At 36.2% G+C, this 18,065-nt stretch overlaps 1 non-coding gene across 1 annotated transcript; it reads right to left on the reverse strand.

Moving 5' to 3' along the window:
* Positions 1 to 837: 837 nt before the first annotated feature.
* Positions 838 to 910, reverse strand: TRNAG-CCC (transfer RNA glycine (anticodon CCC)). Its single transcript has one exon. It is a non-coding gene; the product is annotated as a tRNA-Gly (tRNA).
* Between the last annotated feature and the right edge of the window lie 17,155 nt (positions 911 to 18,065).

Consider the following 18,065-nt stretch of genomic DNA (forward strand, 5'->3'; position numbering starts at 1 on the left):
ATCGGCAGGCGGACTCTCAACCACTGCGCCATCAGGGAAGTCCTAAGCTATTTCTTTAATCTTTGTGGGGACTGCCTTAAATGTCTTACTGTCCGTAAGACACATCTCTCAGCCCAGAATGTGACCAAAAGAGTTCTAATATCTATATTGGTGTTTAGTTATGTGAACTTAATATGTCAGTATATTCATGAAAACAACTTTATGGGGACTTCCCTGATGGCGCAGTGGTTAAGAATCTGCCTGCCAATGCAGGGGATACGGGTTCGATCCCTGGTCTGGGAAGATCCCACATGCCGTGGAGCAACTAAGCCCGTGCGCCACAACTAGTGAGCTTGTGCACCACAACTACTGAAGCCCGTGTGCCTAGAGCCTGTGCTCCGCAACAAGAGAAGCCACCGCAATGAGAAGCCCATGCACCGCAACGGAGAGTAGCCCCCGCTCGCTGCAACTAGAGAAAGCCTGTAAACAGCAACGAAGACCCAAAGCAGCCAAAAAAAAAAACCAAACAAACTTTATGAATACTTTAATGAAGTTTAGTAAATGTAGAATGAGTCAATATAGGAAGCTTTCCATATAATTACATTATATGACATCTAACCATTTTTTTTCTTTCAGGGTGCTCTGGAACAGGGCTCAAATTCTCAGCTCATGGCTGTCCAATACACAGAAACCACTAGTATCAGGTAAGTAAGTGTGGAAGCTCTTGGCTAAGGAATTTTATTGTCTATTTATTTATTTATTCATTCATTCATTCACTCACTCACTCACTCACTCACTCACCTGCTCTGGATCTTAGTTGTGGCATATGGGATCTTTGTTCTGGCATGTGGGATGTAGTTCCCTGACCAGGGATCGAACCTGGGCCCCCTGCATTGGGAGTGTGGAGTCTTAACCACTGGACCACCAGGGGGGTCCCAGGAATTTTAAATACATAGGATTTCAGTAAGGTTGAAATACACACTTCTCTTCCATCTTAAACTTGTTCTCATCATTATCTTGTAGAAATAGATAATTCAGATATATGTAGAAACAGTTCTCTGTAACCAGAATATTTCATTCATTTACTATGTGTATATTTTAAAATATATTCATATTATTTCTTCATTAGTTAAAAATGTTTTTAATCTCTGTACCTTCCTCTCAAGTTTGCTGTGAACCTGAAACTGCTATTTAAAAAATAATCTTTAAAAAATGTTTTAAAGTGAATTATAGTTGACCTTCCTTATTCATATATTCTGTATTTATGAATCCGCTTACTTGCAAAAATTTATTTCTGCCCCCAAAATCAATACTGAAAGTGCTGTCATGGTCATTTGCATTCCCACAAGTTTAACAAAGCAATACTTCGCCTTCCTGTTTCAGCTCTCATACTGTAAACAGTTGTCCTTTTTGAGGTCTATTTAGTGCCATATTTTTCACATTTTATGATTTTTGCTTGTGAATTCTTCCTTTAAAATGGCCCCCAAGCATAGTACTGAAGTGCTGCCTACTGTTCATAAGCTTGACAAAGCTGTATTGTGCCATGTGGAGAAAATACATATGTTAGAAAGCTTCATTCATGCATGAGATATAGTGCTATTGACTGTGAGTTCAGTGTTAATGAGTGAACAGCATTTGTTAAAGAAGGTGTCTTTAAATAGAAACACATAAAACAGGGTTATATATTCATCAGTTGATAAAAATGCTGTAACTGAGAGAGCCTCATCCACCAGAGGGCAGACAGCAGAAGCAAGAAGAACTACAGTCCTGCAGCCTGTGGAACAAAAACCATATTCATAGAAAGATAGACAAGATGAAAAGGCAGAGGGCTATGTACCAGATGAGGGAACAAGATAAAACCCCAGAATAACAACTAAATGAAGTGGAGATAGGCAACCTTCCAGAAAAAGAATTCAGAATAATGATAGTGAAGATGATCCAGGACCTCGGAAAAGAATGGAGGCAAAGATTGAGAAGGTGCGAGAAATGTTTAACAAAGACCCAGAAGACCCAAACAAACAGAGGTGAACAATACAATAACTGAAATGAAAACTACACTAGAAGGAATCAATAGCAGGATAACTGAGGCAGAAAAATGGATAAGTGACCTGGAAGACAGAATGGTGGAATTCACTGCTGTGGAACAGAATAAAGAAAAAAGGATGAAAAGGAATGGAAACAGCCTAAGAGACCTCTGGGATAACATTAAATACAACAACATTCACATTATAGGTGTCCCAGAAGGAGAAGAGAGAGAGAAAGGACCTGAGAAAATATTTGAAGAGATTATAGTCGAAAACTTCCCTAACATGGGAAAGGAAATAGCCACTCAAGTCCAGGAAGCGTAGTGAGTCCCATACAGGATAAACCCAAGAAGAAACACGCTGAGACACATAGTAATCAACTTGGCAAAAATTAAAGACAAAGAAAAATTATTGAAAGCAGCAAGGGAAAAACGACAAATAACATACAAGGGAACTCCCATAAGGTTAACAGCTGATTTCTCAGCAGAAGCTCTACAAGCAAGAAGGGAGTGGCACGATATACTTACAGTGATGAAAGAGAAGAATCTACAACCAAGATTACTCTACCCGGCAAGGATCTCATTCAGATTTGATGGAGAAATAAAAAGCTTTACAGACAAGCAAAAGCTAAGAGAATTCAACACCACCAAACCAGCTCTACAACAAATGCTGAAGGAACTTCTCTAAGTGGGAAACACAAGAGAAGAAAAGGACCTACAAAAGCAAACCCAAAACGATTAATAAAATGGTCATAGGAACATACATATTGATAATTACCTTAAACGTGAATGGATTAAATGCTCCAACCAAAAGACACAGGCTTGCTGAATGGATACAAAAACAAGATCCATATATATGCTGTCTACAAGAGACCCACTTCAGACCTAGGGACACATACAGACTGAAAGTGAGGGGATGGAAAAAGATATTCCATGCAAATGGAAATCAAAAGAAAGCTGGAGTAGCAATATTCATATCAGATAAAATAGACTTTAAAATAAAGAATGTTAAAAGAGACAAGGAACAACACTACATAATGATCAAGGGATCAATCCAAGAAGAAGGTATAACAATTGTAAATATACATGCACCCAACATAGGAGCACCTCAATACATAAGGCAACTGCTAACAGCTATAAAAGAGGAAGTCTACAGTAACACACTAATAGTGGGGGACCTTAACACCTCACTTACACCAATGGACAGATCATCCAAACAGAAAATTAATAAGGAAACAGAAGCTTTCAATGACACAATAGACCAGATAGATTTAACTGGCATTTATAGGACATTCCATCCAAAAACAGCAGATTACACTTTCTTCTCAAGTGCACACAGAACATTCTCCAGGATAGATCACATCTTGGGTCACAAATCAAGCCTCAGTAAATTTAAGAAAACTGAAATCGTATCAAGCATCTTTTCTGACCACAACGCCATGAGATTAGAAATGAATTATGGGGAAAAAAACGTAAAAAATACAAACACGTGGAAGCTAAAGAATACATTACTAAATAACCAAGAGATCACTGAAGAAATCAAAGAGGAAATCAAAAAATACCTAGACACAAATGGTAATGAAAACACAACGATCCAAAACTTATGGGATGCAGCAAAAGCACTTCTAAGAAGGAAGTTCATATATACAAGCCTACCTCAAGAAACAAGAAAAATCTCAAATAAACAATCTAACCTTACACCTAAAGGAACTAGAGAAAGAAGAACAAACAAAGCCCAAAGTTAGCAGAAGGAAAGAAATCATAAAGATCAGAGCAGGAATAAATGAAATAGAAACAAAGAAACAAAAGCTAAGATCAATAAAACTGAAAGCTGGTTCTTTGAGAAGATAAACAAAATTGATAAACCATTAGCCAGACCCATCAAGAAAAAGAGGGAAAGGGCTCAAATCAATAAAAGTAGAAATGAAAAAGGAAAAATTACAACGGACACCACAGAAATACAAAGCATCCTAAGAGACTAGTACAAGCAACTCTATGCCAATAAAATGGACAACCTGGAAGAAATGGACAAATTCTTCGAAAGGTATAACCTTCCAAGACTGAACCAGGAAGAAATAGAAAATATCAACAGACCAATCACAAGTAATGAAATTGAAACTGTGATTAAAAATCTTCCAACAAACAAAAGTCCAGGCCCAGATGGCTTCACAGGTGAATTCTATCAAACATTTAGAGAGGATCTAACACCCATCCTTCTCACACTCTTCCAAAAAATTGCAGAGGAAGGAACACTCCCAAACTCATTCAATGAGGCCACCATCACCCTGATACCAAAACCAGACAAAGAAACTACAAAAAAAGAAAATTACAGACCAATATCACTGATGAATATGGATGCAAAACTCCTCAGCAAAATACTAGCAAACAGAATCCAACAACACATTTAAAGGATCATATACCATGATCAAGTGGGATTTATCCCAGGGATGCAAGGATTCTTCAATATACGCAAATCAACCAATGTGATACAATATATTAACAAATTGAAGAATAAAAACCATATGATCATCTCAATACATGCAGAAAAAGCTTTTGACAAAATTTGACACCTATTTATCATAAAAGCTCTCCAGAAAGTGGGCATAGAGGGAACCTACCTCAACATAACAAAGGCCATATATGACAAACCCACAGCAAAGATCATTCTCAATGGTGAAAAACTGAAAGCATTTTCTCTAAGATCAGGAACAAGACAAGGATGTCCACTCTCACCACTATTATTCAACATAGTTTTGGAAGTTTTAGCCACAGCAATCAGAGAAGAAAAAGAAATAAAAGGAATACAAATTAGAAAAGAAGAAGTAAAACTGTCACTGTTTGCAGATGACATGATACTATACATAGAGAATCCTAAAGATGCCCCCAGAAAACTACTAGCGCTAATCAATGAATTTGGTAAAGTTGCAGGATACAAAATTAATGCACAGAAATCTCTTGCATTCCTATAGACTAATGATGAAAAATCTGAAAGAGAAATTAAGGAAACACTCCCATTTACCATTGCAGCCAAAAGAATAAAATACCTAGGAATAAACCTACCTAGGGAGACAAAAGACCTGTATGCAGAAAACTATAAGACACTGATGAAAGAAATTAAAGATGATACAAACAGATGGAGAGATATACCATGTTCTTGGATTGGAAGAATCAACATTGTGAAAATGACTATGCTACCCAAAGCAAGCTACAGATTCAATGCAATCCCTATCAAATTACCAATGGCATTTTTTACAGAACTAGAACAAAAAATCTTAAAATTTGTATGGAGACCTGAAAGACCCTGAAGAGTAAAAGCAGTCTTGAGGGAAAAAAACGGAGCTGGGGGAATCAGACTCCCTGACTTCAGACTATACTACAAAGCTACAGTAATCAAGACAGTATGGTACTGGCACAAAAACAGAAACATAGATCAATGGAACAGGATAGAAAGACCAGAGATAAACCCATGCACCTATGGTCAACTAATCTATGACAAAGGAGGCAAGGATATACAATGGAGAAAAGACAGTCTCTTCAGTAAGTGGTGCTGGGAAAACTGGACAGCTACATGTAAAAGAATGAAATTAGAACACTCCCTAACACCATACACAAAAATAAACTCAAAATGGATTAGAGACCTAAGTGTAAGAGTGGACACCATAAAACTGTTAGAGGAAAGCATAGGCAGAACACTCTTTGACAGAAATCACAGCAAGATCTTTTTTAATCCACCTCCTAGTTTAATGGAAATAAAAACAAAAATAAACAAATGGGACCTAATGAAACTTGAACGCTTTTGCATAGCAAAGGAAACTACAAACAAGATGAAAAGAGAACCCTCAGAATGCGAGAAAATATTTTCAAACGAATCAACGGACCCAGGATTAATCTCCAAAATATATAAACAGCTCATGCAGCTCAATATTAAAAAAACAAACAACTGAATACAAAAATGGGCAGAAGACCTAAATAGACATTTCCCCAAAGAAGACATACAGATGGCCAAGAAGCACATGAAAAACTTCTCAACATCAGTAATTATTAGAGGAATGCAAATTAGAACTACAATGAGGTATCACCTCACACCAGTTAGAATGGGCATCACCAGAAAATCACAAATGCTGGAGAGGGTGTGGAGAAAAGGGAACCCTGTTGCACTGTTGGTGGGAATGTAAATTGATACAGCCACTGTGGAGAACAGTATGAAGGTTCCTTCAGAAACTAGAAATAGAATTACCATATGACCCAGCAATCCCAGTACTGGGCATATACCCAGAGAAATCCATAATGCAAAAAGACACATGCACCCCGATGTTCATTGCAGCGCTATTTACAATAGCCAGGTCATGGAAGCAACCTAAATGCCCATCGACAGACAAATGGATAGAGAAGTTGTGGTACATATATAGAATGGAATATTACTCAGCCATAAAAAGGAACGAAATTGGGTCATTTGTTGAGACGTGGATGGCTCTAGAGACTGTCATACAGAGTGAAGTAAGTCAGAAGGAGTAAAACAAATATCGTATATTAATGCATATGTGTGGAGCCAGAAAAATGGTACAGATGAACCAGTTTGCTGGGCAGAAATTGAGACACAGATATAGAGAAAAAATGTATGGACACCAAGCAGGGAAAGTGGCAGGGCGGTGGTGGTGGTGGTGGGATGAATGGGGCGATTCGGATTGACATGTATACACTGATGTGTATAAAATTGATGACTAATAAGCACCTGTTGTATAAAAAAATAAATTTAAAAAATTCAGGGAAAAAAAATGCTGTAACTAAGCGTTCACAGGAACCTAACCTGTATTTCCCTTAGGAGAATGGTTCAGTGTTTGCTAATTCAGTGTTTGCACTGACTTTATAGGACTATAACTTCCATAAATAATAAGAATTGACTGTATATTCAAAGTATTACAGTCAGAGATGGCCTCTTGAGCACGTGAAATTATTTCAAAGGAAGTTCTTATGACTCAGTTATAATTTCCTTTTAGGTCAATCTTGCCCTCCTCTTAAGTTTATAAAAGTTTGATTGAAGACATAAAAGAATATGATTTTTCTTTTTGAAGAAAAATGAAATTTTTTTTTTAACTCTAACTTTTGGGTGTTGGCTTATTGTGCTAAACAATAAAAGACCTTGAAAATATTATTAAGAACTATATTAATGTCATTTGAGTATATCTTTTGGGATAAAATGTGCTCTGAGGTATTATAATTTTAGTTATAATTTTACCAAGGCACTGAGTTGGTACTTTTAATATCTATGGCTAGCAGTTGTGACTCCCATGGAAGAGGACCCATGCTTGGTACTAACATCTCTGACCCCAGTAACAGTCCTGAAAGGTTTATGTGGTTACCCTCATTTTATTGATGAGGAAACTGAGGTTCCTCAGAGATTGATTTCCCCAAGAATATCCAGTTGAGAGGTGGAGCAGGAATTCAGAGCCAGGTGTATTTGTTTCCAAATCCTAAGTGCTTTTCACCTTTCACACAGCCTCATAGACAAGTGCGCCTTCACACATTTGACAGAACGGTGAAAGATAACTTTTCCTCAGACTTAATTTATGTTACCAAAATTTTAAAATCATGCAAACCAATGCAGAAATCTATTTTCTGGTACTTCTGTTTTTTTTACATGCTTTGCAATGCACTTGACTGGTACATTTTAGAGCCTTGATACAGAAATGAGAGTTTTGGCTTTAGTGAATTGGATCTTACAAATATTCCTGACCTTGAGCTTTTCAAAATGTTACCATAAAAATTGCTGCCAAAATACTACTAATATTTTGGTTGAGAGAGATTCTTATAATTCAGAATGGGAAGCGTTTTTGAGAGGATAGAAATTTATTAGTTAAAGAACACTTTGCCACTTTGCCATTTTCTTACTTCAGCAGAACTCAGGGAGTGAGCTACAGGTGTATTATGCTTCACCCAGAAGTTATCAAGACTTTTTTGAAGCCATCCACAGAAGGGGAGACACGTTTTATGTTGTGTCGTTTCGAAGGGTAAGTTCACTTTGAAAGAATAAAAGAAATAGTTTTGAACACCTGCTATATATGAGGCACTGAGCTGAATGCTGTGGAAGGTAAAAAGATATGAGAGATAGGAAGCAATATAAAATAAATTGTATGAGTGGAACAGCCTAAGTGCTATAGTACAAGCTTGATTTTGAGCTGTTCAGCGTTATGAAGTGGAAACATGGAGTTGATGCCAGGCAATATTTAGAAAATATAAGCTGCTTATTGATTTTTATTCTTTGTTTGTTTATAACCAATGTATTATTTGTTTGTTTATAACCAATGGAGAAGTATAAACATAAAAATGTCTTTTTAGGCTCTATTCCTGAAACTTTCTATCCCTCTTTTCTCTGTCCTTCATCAAGCATTTACTCTTGCTAGTGAAGAATGTGTAAGGTAATCAGTTAGCTTATACAAAAGTAAATGTTTATACGAGCACTTTTGAATGTTACAAATGTGAGACTAAATGGGGAAAAAATGCATAGCTTACTTTCATTCCATCTGCTTTTCCTCTAAAATGAAAATACGTTCTGCATAGAGTTGCCATATGAATATCTCGGTTACAGTGCTGTATGTTAAACCAGTAACACATGAATGAATTAGAATTCCTTGGTAGTTTGTATCCTAGGTTTTTCTTTTTCTTTGTCTTTTTTTTAAAGGATGTAGAGAGTGTATGATAGAAATAAGCATATGCTAACAATAAACGATTCATTCTGATTATTGTCACCACTCACTGTCACTGAAATTCTCAGTTAACTCAATGCTTTTCCTAATGTATAAATATCTAGCAGCTCAGAATTTTGGACCAGAGCACTTTGACACTTGAAGATTAGGGAAACCAAACATTTCATGTGTTTTTAGTTATTAATCAAATATGTTAGGAGATTTGGAATACTATAGTGATGGTATCTCATGATTTCTGCCTTTTCTCAAAAATTTCCTGTGTTCAGCCTATTCTCTCAGACATAGCTGGTATATTTCTATACTGTGCCAGCCTCCAAGTTCATTTTCAGCAGCAAGGGGGCAGCTGAGAACAGGGTTTCAGCAAGGCTCCAACTGTATTGGCTGACCAGAGCTTAGTATTAGCTTTGGGTTGACACAGTCATGTTTAAAGTTGGCAGGGGTTGGGGGGTGGGAGTAAACTTTTTTTTTTTTTTTTTTTTGCGGTACGTGGGCCTCTCACTGTTGTGGCCTCTCCCGTTGTGGAGCACAGGCTCTGGACGCGCAGGCTCAGCGGCCATGGCTCACGGGCCCAGCCGCTCCATGGCATGTGGGATCCTCCCGGACCAGGGCACGAACCCACGTCCCCTGCATCGGCAGGCAGACTCTCAACCACTGCGCCACCAGAGAAGCCCGGGAGTAAACTTTTTAAGATGGGATCCAGCACTACGAAGAAGAGACTTGATAGATGTTAAAATGAATGTGTTGAAGTATATGTTATGGAAGTTACCACAAAAGAATATTTTTAACACTGAAGTAGCTGAATACATTTTCTTAGGTTTGGGAAAATTTCTCTATTATTTGATGAAAACAGTACAGTATATATTAAAAGTAGCAATTGTCAAGCCACAGATTGACCTTATGACTAGTAACATTTTTCTAGGGAAGAGAACAAGTATTTGTTATGAAGAAAATTATTCTAGCCTTACAGGGACTGTATTTTTACAAAGGAAGATGAATGGTGGCCTTTTTTTTTTTTTTTTGTGGTACGCAGGCCTCTCGTCGCTGTGGCCTTTCCCGCTGCAGAGCACAGGCTCCAGACATGCAGGCCCAGTGGCCATGGCTCACAGGCCCAGCCACTCCGCAGCATGTGGGATCCTCCCGGACCGGGGCACGAACCCGTGTCCCCTGCATCGGCAGGCAGACTCCCAACCACTGCGCCACCAGGGAAGCCCGAATGGTGTTCTTTTAAAAAATAAATGCATTGCGTTTCTTGCATTTGTAAAAGCTACTTCTCATTAGTTTGCTGTGAAAAGTGCTACTAGAAAATTATTTATCACCCTCCCTCCAATCCTTTGATGTTGTAGAAAAAACATTCTCATGTTTAAGAAAACTGTTAGGACTCTCTTTCACATTCTGTTTGAGTTTTTCATTTCCTAATTACTGATTTATCATATCTTAGTGTTTTATATCAAGGTAAAGTGAGGATAAGCATGAACTTAACTAGATAACAGTAGTCAGAGAGAGACAGCATCCTTTTTCACTTTTTCTTTCTTGCTTTACTTTGTTTTAACAGTTGGGATAAGGAAGTTAATTTTATCATCATGACTATAAATAGTGTCATTGGACAGGAATTTGATTCTTAAATCCTGGATTGTTCTTTTTGTTCTTGCTAAAATGAAAATGAAAGACATAATGATCTCATGCTTAGTTTTTTTTTCATTTTTCCATATAAAATATTCTAACAGTTTCATCAAAAAGGCAAGTGGCATCATTTCTTGTGTAGAAAGATGTAGACTTTTTCTTTCATTTAGGCTCTTAATTTCATTGACAGAAATTATTGTAATTGATACTGTGCGATTACATTAGAAATTAAGAAATATAGGGATTCTCATGCCTCAAGATTTTGCTTAGTATAAACCAGACTTAACAGAGTCAATAAGCAAACCATGTGGTTTTATTGTATAATTGGACATGTGTTTAAAAAAATATTTTAGTATCTAAAAAAGTAGATGTAGCTATTGACTGTTTAATACCATTATTTAATAAACCAACTCTTATGCTTCATAGCTTGGAACGTACACTTGTCCTCATGGAAAATTGGAATAGTGGCTTGTTGTCATTACTGATTCAGCAGCAGCTCCAGTAATTCCATTTTAGTCTTTTTCACACATTGCTCATTCAGACTCCCTAAGCAGAAAGAGGGTCTGATTATATATATAGTTGGGTAGAATTGCTGTGATAACCCTGGCTCATGATCCGTGGTCCATTCTTTTGTGACCAGGGAAATAGGGTTGATTTCATTAAATGTATTCTTTTGCTTTCTAAGCCAGCAACTATGCAGAAGGAACAGCCTGGGCCACTCTTCTGAGAAAATGATTGTGGTGGGCCCGCAGAGCTTCATAAACTGTCTATTATGCTATGCAACACCTGCTTTTAAAAAAAAATTCTTTCTTGTATTGGTCCCTAGTGGTTTGATCTAAAAGGCTTGTCTTCTCATCTGTATCATAAGCCTCTGAAAGGCAGGAAGTGTCACACTCAGCACAATGCTAGCCACTCAGTGCTTATTAAACAGAACAATTTTAGGTATGGTTCACTAGGAGAAGTCACAGTGATGGAAGTTCATTGTTTTCCATAATCATTTAAAGGGTATATTTACATGTTTTGCTTGGAGAAATTTAAATCTATTTTACTGATCTAAGAAATAACATAAACAGTGCTGAAGTCCAGCAGAAAGTTCAGTTAGAGATGACCTGTCTTTTCTTTATTTATGGTTTTACTAGCCAGAGATGCATCAGCTTTGTGCTTGTTTCTGAATCTAAGCTTTAGAGCTAAAAAAAAAATCACCTTGGTGAAGTGTTTGACTGTGAAATGTTTAATAGTCAATAGGGAGAACTTTGAGGTACTTGCATACTCGTTTTTTTAATATTTAGCAGAGTCATTTGGGAGTGGATTGTTGTTAGACCTCACTGCTTTCTTTTGTGGAGAAGGGATGGTGTCTAGTATCTCTACAGATTCAAGCAGCATGAGCCAGAAACTTGAAACTTTGGACAAAGAATAGGAAAGATGCTAATTAATGCAGAAAGGTTGACTGGTGATGTTATTGGTTCAAAAGGTTTGCCAAAGGTTTATTCCCATGGAAGGCCATAATAGAGAGTTTCACAGAATGGCAATGATATTTTCTAAATTAATGCCTAGATTAATACCTAAGACATGCTTGGAAGAATGGCATATTTTCTTAATGTATATTATTTATTTCTTAGAAATTTTTTAGTACATATAACTTTATATAAAATCTTCAGAGGCAAGAGGAATTTCCTTAGAAATCAAAGGAAATTAGTTTATAAAGTCGACTTCAAAAGGATACAGCTTCTGTTGTTTTGGAACTTCACAACTTGAGTGTGCGCATGGATCTTGGAGTTTGGCCATTTTCTTATCTCTGCTTTCATGGCCTTTTAGCCAGATTCTTTGTCTGGCTGGAAAAAAAAATGTGACTAATGAATTTGGAAAGATACTTGCATTAAAAAGAAGTCTTATCTTAGAAGAGACTTTTTCAAAAACTTCTTTTAGAGGGCTTTTTCTAAATAATTGTTAGCTTACTTTGAGATTTACTCTTATCCAGGTCTTAGGCATATTGTAAAAAATAGAACAGAGTTGTCTGAGGATCCACTTAACCTGAGTTTACTTAATGATTACATCAGTAACATTATATATCCATTTTCTCTTTCATTTATATACAAATACGGACACCTTTAATGTATACGGCCATTATAGTTTACAAACCCCTTTCACATATATCATCTTGTCAGTTCCTTACATATAATAAAGTAAGTATTCCTAGTCCTGTTTTACAGATTGAAAAATTGAGGCACAGAGAGGTTAAGTAGCTTCTCTAAGGACACAAAAACGGTAAGCAGTAGAACTAGGGCAATAATTGAAGTGTTCTAATTTAATACAATGATTTTTTTTCCTTTACATACTGGTGCTGCATTTTATTTTTTTAATTTTTAAAATTTTTTTTTTTTTTTGCGGTATGCGGGCCTCTCAGTGTTGTGGCCTCTCCTGTTGCGGAGCACAGGCTCCAGACGCGCAGGCTCAGCGGCCATGGCTCACGGGCCTAGCCGCTCCGCAGCATGTGGGATCTTCCCGGACTGGGGCACAAACCCATGTCCCCTGCATCGGCAGGCGGACTCTCAACCACTGCGCCACCAGGGAAGCCCTGGTGCTGCATTTTGGATTGCAGAATATTTAAATAGCAAAATTACTCTATTCCTCCAAAGCCAACCATGTTTTGTTGCCAAATCTGCTGGGCACTTTTGCTGGAGTTATTGCATAACAATTAAAATTTTTTGTTTGTTAATTACCTGATTGTAGATTAAGTGCTTTATTAGGTTACACTTTGATAATAGTAAAGAATAACCTAATGGTCTGAAAGGTTATAGTATAGCTTCAGATTTCAAACCAAGAGAATAGAATAAATAGGCTTTGAGAGTTTCTGGTTTCTTTTTAAAACATTCGAGGAAAAAAAATCTTTGCTGTGTCTTAAAAAGGAAGTACTTTAGCCAAAATAGACAGTATTTTAATGATTGGTACTCTAGAACTTCTCATAGAGAAGAGTGGTTTTTGTGCGTGTATAAATGCATTTTATTATGCATTCTGTATGTGGCATGCCGGATTCTTGAGATCAGAAACTTTTGATCTCAAGCTCCTTGTTAAATATGAGTTACTGTTGTGTGGTTTTAGGGGATTTAGTCATTTGTTCCTTGGCTCTGTAACAGATTCCTAGCTAACATTAAAAAAACAACAACAACCTGTTATTTGGATTTTTCAGTTGCATACTGTAATATAACTTGTTTTATGTTTGAAAAATGATTGTTCAACAGTCTCTGTAACTAGACTTGTAAGTAGAATAGCCATGGGCACAAAGAACTTATAACTCATGAATAATTTGAAGTCTTCAGAATTCTCAGGATAGTGGGCAAGTCCATCTGAGTCAGGATAATTTTCCTACTGTTCGTTATTCTTGTGCTCTATTTGGTAGTCTTTATTTTATAATGTGTTTTTCATATGCATTTGTTTAAGCTCCTTTTTTAGCTGGCATGCTTTCTCTGGGCAGGGGTAAAGTCTATTCCTTCTGTTTTGTCTTTCTACAGGTCTGTTGCAATGTACTGCAGACTGTGCAGAGCAAGTCCTAAATAAATGTTAGGGCTCAAACTGCTGTTTATTTGTGCCTTTTTACCTCATTTTTTATGTCCTGCTGTTCAAAAGATTAGTAGAGATGGGGTTTGCAGAGACAAAGAAGGAAATTTTTCTCAATGAATGTTTAAAATTACTTTTGTATATTGAATAACCATGAAAAAATTTAAAATATATAGTCTATTTTGATGTGGACAAACTTTTAGCTATAGAATAGAATGACTTCTAAAGAAAGACATCTAAAGTTACCCTGATTCTTCAGGTAGGATTTAATAATTGATAAAGTTTTGATAGTTTCCTTCTCATAAAATTTCAGATTTTTCATAATGAGGGAAGAAAACATTTCCTGAAAGCAAAACTGCATTCTAAGAAAAGATATTTCTTCACATTATGAATATGTGAGGAAAAATGTTTTTTAAATAATTCATAGATACAGGCCTTAGTGACTTGCATTCTAGCCCCAATTCTGTCACTTACTATTTGACTTTGGACAGATCACTTGTCTCTCCTATCTTCAGTTTCCTGATCTGTAAAATGATAAAGTTAGAGCAGATTTGTATTTTCCTTTTCGCTCTAGAAATTTATAGTATTCTTCTAACTCTTTGTGTGTGTGTATGTGTGTGTGTGTGTAGGTATATGTGTGTATATGTGTTTCTGTGTGTGAACACTGTCATCTTAGAAATCTATAGTATTGTGTTAAAACTCTTTAAAGTTACTAGAGTGGCTCTCAGTCAGTTGGAGTTAGAACATTTTAAGGGTTTTGGAAAACAACCATAACAAAACCAAAATGTTGAGTTACAAGGTAGACCTATAAATTAATGAGTTTGATTTTTTAATAGATGGTGGTCTTGTAATTTATTTAATAATGATCTTTATAGCGCTTATAATATGCCAGTCTTTAATCCTGAGGTAGGTACGATTATTGTCCTCATTTTACAGATGAGGAGCCTAAGGCACAGAGAGGTTAATTAATTTGTCCAATGTGACATAGTTTGGAAGTGACTGAGCCAGAATTTAACGGAGAGTCTGGCTCCAGAGTCTGTGTTTCTGGCCACTTCCCTATATTGCCTTTCTAGCACTTTTATGTCCAAATGCTGCCTTATCCTTCAGAGTATTCAACTTGGAATTTAATTCCACTGATCTGTCTGTTCAAAACGTCCTGTAAGTTGCTTTAGGTTCATTTTCCAAAGAGGGCAAGACCAAAGATAAAGCCCTGTGGAAAGAAACCCAAGAACCATGCTACGTAGAGTAATAGTGTAGGAGGAATAAGAGCTACCAGGGAAACACAGAGGAAATGATTAGAGATATAGAAGGAGAATTGGACTAGTACTACAGATGAAAGTGGAAAAAAATCAACTTAGTTTTATTTTAAAACATGGAGGTCAAGGAAGAAGAGTTCATAAAGGAGGTAGGTGGTCAGCAGTATTGGGTGTCACAGAGCTCACTGAGAATGAGAAATGAGAAAAGCCCATTTGGCCTATATAAACATGGAAATCGTTGGTGACTTGAGATTACAGTTATGGTAGAGTAATCAGAACAGAATCCAGATTAGAAGCTAAGAGAGGTTGTGAAGGAAATAAAGTGGTGGGCTTGGTAAATTTGGCATTGAAGGGAAGGGGAAATAGCCTGGAGACAGGTAAAGGGAGGAGAACTAAGGTGTTTGTGTTGGTGCGTGTATGCGTGTGTGCTTGTGTTTAAGGGTAGGAGGGCTATGGAGGTAAAGTATAAAGTAAAGAGAGACTATTGTGGTTAATTTATATACATATAAATGTAAGAATGGAGTGCATATTTTATTTTTGACAGATGTTTTAAAGGAAAATAAACATGTCAATGTTTGTTCCTCATCTGTATTAATGTTTTTCTGTTTAAATCAGAACATGGAGAAAGTTGAAGAAAAATTTTTGTTTATTTGCAGTAGGACTATAAAAAATAAAAGAGAATGTGGAATTAAAACCAGATTTCTAACAAATAAAATCATATTTAAAGTATTCCTTGGGACATCAAAAGTCTTCTAAATCTTAAATAAGGAGCTGGCTTTTAATAATGGTAAAATGTTTTTAAAATATAAAATTTGATAGAACTATTTCTAATTTAATTAATACATAGATGGTCTTGGAGTTTTTCCTCATATATAGTCAGAAAACTAGCAGAATAGACTGTTAAATCATTTTATGTTTAAACAAAATTTGATGCAAGCTTTTTGATAATGTCACAAAACTTAAGTATGGAGGAAGCAATTACTCTAGTTAGGAAAAGTTGATGATTTATCATCTGACTCAGGAGTAAGATCTGAAATGCTTGTGTCCTCCCCTCCCCCATATGTAGTGATTTCTTATTCTGGACTCTGATTTGTTTAACTTTGACCCCATCAGCAAATCTGAACACTGACACTTAGTTGGTTTTTCTTGAAAGACCCTAAGGCTCTAATAGGTGTGTGGTATTTATTTCAAGGCATTGATGCTAATCTAGAAAGAGTCTGTTATGGATGGGCTTTGAGGAATGTTCCGATTCCTAGTATAGGAATCTCACTGGAAGCCAGCAGGATGGACGATTAGCTGAGACCAGGAGTGTGGTATATGTCTAACTAAATAATTATGCAACTGTTTGCTTAATGTCTGTTTCCCTGGCATGGCCTTAAGCACCCTGAGGGCAAGAACCATCTCGGTCTTAGTCATCATGCTATCCCTAGTATCCAGCATAATACCAGGCATATGGCAGGTATTCAGTAAATATTGAATGAATGAATGAACAAACTGGATACCAAATCCATCAGTTTGACATGCCATATTCTAAATTAGTTTATACCATCACCATGATGTGATAGACAATTTGTGACAGACCAGCTTCTTAACTACTTTTATCAGGGCCATCTACGTCTCATGGTAAATCTAGAAATCAGTCTTTGAAAATTAGTAAATTTAAGTGCATTTTGTACAGCACAAGGAATATAACCAATATTTTATAATAACTTTAAATGGAATATAATGTACACTTGAAACTAATATAACATTGTAAATCAACTATTCTTCAATAAAAAAAATAAACGCATTTTTAAAAGTTTAGGTACCATGTTGCATGAGGGAACTATATACCCAGTAAGATCTTCTCTGTGTTTCAGAGTTGAAACACTGAGCCTGGTAGTACATGGATAGAGAAGATTATTTTCAGTTAGGGTGTTAAACAGACTGTGGTGCCATTTTAAGCACTGGAATTAATAAGCCGCAGACTGAATAAACTCTGTATGTATAGAGACCCATCTATAATGTGTGTCTTTGGTGTCCTAGAAGGATGGGACGATATTAGCATTTTTATCTCCTGCACAGCGTTTAATTTGAATATATAAGGTGTTCAAGAAAAGCTTGTCAAACGAATCTCCCATAACCTATATTTCAAATAATTTAGAGTCATCTATGTCTGATTATAATACATCTAGAAATAAATCTTAAAACTAAAATATATCATACAGAATAAAAGGCCTCTGTTATTCAGCTTAAGTTTTATAGCTTTTTTTCTTCTTGTTCCGTTTATTATTGAACAGAAATTCAGTAAGTTTTATTCTGTTAAGTATGAATCTGCCTTGGGAGGGGATGTCAGATGTTTAATTTGAAGTTCTTTAAAGAGACTGGTTGCTTTCTTCCTCTTAAATGTGCTTTGAATTAGTAGCTTTCAGATATCTATTTGCGTGGAGGTACAAGCATTATAAAGAGAATGATATATAATCAAAAAATAATTCTCCTTGGCTTTGGAATGAAAAAATATCCAACTCAGAGTTTTGCAGTCAGACATTTATCTGATCAGATATTTTTCCACTCATCTTCTGTATAATTGACTCTGATCTCCAGGCTTCTATTTTGCCTAAAAAATCAGGCTTCAGACTCAACTGAGTAATAAGAAAGTGGAGGTCCTTAGACTGATGTAGAACAGTGGTTCTCAAACTTTTTGGTTTCAGAACTCCTTATATTTTCCAAAACACTTCAAAGAAATATTAGTGAGAAGAGTGGCATGGTTTTTTATTTTTATGAATCTCTTTAATACCTGGCTTCGTAGAAGCCAGCTGGATTCTTATATGTGCTTCTGCATTAATCATTTCCTTTTCGTTGAAATGTATGAAGAAAATCTGACCTCACACAGATAATGTAGTTGGATAAGGAAGGAAATTTTTTTTTTTTTTTTTTTTTTGTGTTACG

Source organism: Lipotes vexillifer, unplaced genomic scaffold (genome assembly GCF_000442215.2).
Source record: "Lipotes vexillifer unplaced genomic scaffold, Lipotes_vexillifer_v1.1 scaffold1312, whole genome shotgun sequence".
Classification (NCBI taxonomy): domain Eukaryota; kingdom Metazoa; phylum Chordata; class Mammalia; order Artiodactyla; family Lipotidae; genus Lipotes; species Lipotes vexillifer.